A 3,568-nucleotide genomic window follows, 5' to 3' on the forward strand; every position below is an offset into this window, starting at 1 on the left:
TCATATGTCGCAAGCAGGGTCGTCGCACTATTCCTGCTGTTACCAACAGGTTCCTGGGCAAATGGAGCTGACTTCGAAACCTCCAACTCGATCGTGAACCTTCTGTCATTTTAAGCCAAAGACATAACTAACGACTCATTTTATGGTTTTTCTTCTTCCTGTTAATGATCTTGTACATACTTGTTTTGTTTTGTTTTGAAGCCCGTTCGAAACTTTACGCAGTGAAGCCATGCGTAAAGTCATGATGTTTTGAGTAAAAAGCTCTGAATTATTGAGAGAAAACAGCATTGGTAGTCTGAAGGTTTGGGGGATGTCGCAGAAAGGTCGGGTGTGGACAGAAGCATTGATTGAGAAAACGTGAGAAAAGAGATGAGGGAGATGATGATGGAAGGGGGCAAGTAGTCAAGGTTCTAAAGGAACCTATACATTCAAAGAAGAGGAAAAGGAACGGTTTGAGAAGAGAGGTGACAGTAGGAGAAATAAAGAAAGGCCGCTAATGACGGTATGGAAAATTGGTGTTTTCAGAGCTACAATTTAACTCAAGTATAATAAGTCACAATTTTAGAAACCCTCCGTATAGGGGGCATTAATCTGATACCTCACTCTCAGTTACCTTAAAAAATTGAATTAGAAAAGATTATATAAAATCAAGGGTTACAGTTTACTGCGTTTAAATTAATTCAAGTGTCGGCGTCTTTGATTATCTTGTGTTTACCATGGATCATCATAGCCATTGTTATATTTGTGTGTTTTAGTTGTTGGATTTTACAGTATCTCAAAACGAAGTTAACCACGCTTTTTGCTTTTGTATACACCCGCTTGCCAAACACTAACAATGATGAACAAAATGGTCTGTATGTAAACATGATGTGACTTGCTGTGCCATGGGCAAGGGGGCATGTCACAACCAAATTAAGTAGTGCCCATGTCACAAACAAGTAAAACCATTCAAAATAGTTTTTTTTCTGCACTAGGTTAACTAAGGGTTAACAATAATGATAGTAACCGCTTTTTTGTTGCGCGTGTCAAAAAGAAATTTATAACTGTGACACTAACATGAAATAAAACTTAGCCTTCTGTGCTGTACATAAATCATTATAATTGGTCAAGGAAAACAGGGAGTAACCCTGTGAGATAGAACCCTAGCGAAGACCGCTAAATAATTGGCGATTCTAATTAAATTTATGACGTGGCGAAAAGCAATTGGCTATTACACAAATAAAACCCGTCTTCACTTCCGTGAAGAACGGGAGACCTCCGCGCACACACCTGAAAAACCTCTGAACGTATGCGTGAGAATAACTGATAAATTGATCACTTGTCAGTCTCCCCCGTCTCGACCCAATTCTCAGACGTAAATCAACGACCTGCCGGCCTGACTTTTTTCTCCATTTATCTGCCCGACCAACGAACTCTTATGCAGACCGACCTATGACCTACGAACCTTAAGCTGTAACTAACCAAGTATCTCTGACCTCCGCTATTCACCACCTTGACGGCATGAATAAATAATCTTGCTTTGCAACCAATAAGCGTCCGCCTAATTAATTCCACTCCAAGCATCACAAGTACCCGCCTGACGGCCTTCTAAGGCGACGGACCCTTAACTGCCTGGGTGGGAGACAGGGAGAGCTGCTGGCCGGCTGCCCTGGGTCCCGACACTCAGAAACTGATCCATAGTGAACATAAACATCCACAGCTTCAAATAATTAAAAAGCAATATTCAAAATAAGAGGAATAATTGACAAACCTATCAAAAAGTATGCCTATATTGTTAGTAATTTTGGGTACTTCTACAGCTTAGCTAGTAAACAATTATTTTTACTATACAATATATTTAATATAATGCAATATAATAATAACTGTTTTATATACTTGCTATAACAAACTGTGTGCACAAAGGATATATAAGAAGTATAGAATTTGCATGAAGCAAGCTCATTGTGATTGATTAAAATGTGTAGTAATTAAATGTCTCACAGAATTCCATTGATGTTAATAGAAAGTTTCCCTGAATAAAAACTCCAGCATTTTACCCAATTTTGAGAAGGAGCCTGTGTGCAATTTTGCATGCATAATTATTTGTGCAAGTGCATTAACAATTGGATAATTAGTAGAAGTGCACTGATACATTGGTCCAATATAGAATCAGCACCAATCTCAAGAAAATTTACTGTATTGGGAATCAGCCTAATGTGCCCAATAATGTGGCTGATAAATGCTTCGTGCATGTGTGCAGCCGCAGCACAGCAAGTAGGTGGCAAGGAGCACAGACTGGCAGCTTGGAGAGCTGCGTCCAGCTGGTAAGTCTTTTGTGGTGGAAGGGGAGGGGTGAGGGAAGGGGCGTGAGTGGGGACAGATCAAGGCCCTCGTGGTGAGGGATGGAGAGGGTTTGGGCTGGGGCAGTTGCCCCAAGTGCAGCCTGGCCCAGTCCCTGCTGGGAAGAGACCAGCGCAGCCCTGCCCCAGCCCACAGCGGCAGACTGCCTCACCCCACATACAGCAGGGGGACACTTGCCCCAGCACAGCAGCGGGATCTGCCTCCCCTGCCCCCTGGATGAGCTGCAGTTTTGTCTCACACCCTGCCCCACCCTAGCTGGGCAATGCCTCCCTCCCTCACTGCAAGGGCCTTGATCTGCCCGCCCCCACCCCTTATTTTCCCCTTCCCCTTCCACCACAACAGACTTACCAGCTGGACACTACTCCTACAGCTACCAGGTTGCATATCAGAAATTGGATCAGTATCAGCTAATATGCCTCCTTAAAAACTGGCTAATCAGTATTATCCCCAAAAATCTCTATTGGTTCACCCCTAATAATTAGATATCCAACCAGTCACTTATCCATGCATATATGCTATTATTATATTAAATTAAGTCAGTGGCATTCTTACACATAAATATAGGTTTCTATTGGTTTACAAGAATTCCCTCAACTGTTAGAAAGTGACTCCAGTTACATCTGTCTACACCAAATGGTTCCACATAGGAAACTTGCTAATGCATTTTAGTTTCAGTCCTCATCATGCTCTTCATGCAATATTTCCTTGTAGGACTCTTTACATAGGACAGAATATCTTATAATTTTGAATGATCCCTCCTGCAATTTTCAACCAGTGACAAAATACACATTTGTGTCACAATCTTCTGAAGCCACTTTTGTAATATCACTCATCTGAAATAAAAATTAATCATCATTATCTAACCATTCACAAATAGATTCTTTTGGAGAATTTCCATGTTGCCAGGATACCAGCAAAGAGTCACAGAGAAAACATCCCTGCTTGCACTTTCAGTACCTAGGCCATCCATGCCTACGTACTTCTAAGCCTCTTAGTTGTGGGTTGTAGGATGGTAGCTCTTTGAGAATAATCTGTGAACAGTCTGGTCAGCACCATGAGCATGCTTGGGTCCCTCACTTCATGCAAAAAGCATTCTCAGTTTTCTCAAGTATGAGGCTGTAAAGCTCTCTTGGAAGCCCTTATTCGCTATGGAGGCACTACTATCCTAAAATCTTGCACCTGCCTATTAGTAAACACAGAAAAATGATTATCCACTCTTTGCTTCTCT

The sequence above is a fragment of the Alligator mississippiensis genome, chromosome 1 (assembly GCF_030867095.1).
Source record: "Alligator mississippiensis isolate rAllMis1 chromosome 1, rAllMis1, whole genome shotgun sequence".
In the NCBI taxonomy this organism is placed as follows: domain Eukaryota; kingdom Metazoa; phylum Chordata; order Crocodylia; family Alligatoridae; genus Alligator; species Alligator mississippiensis.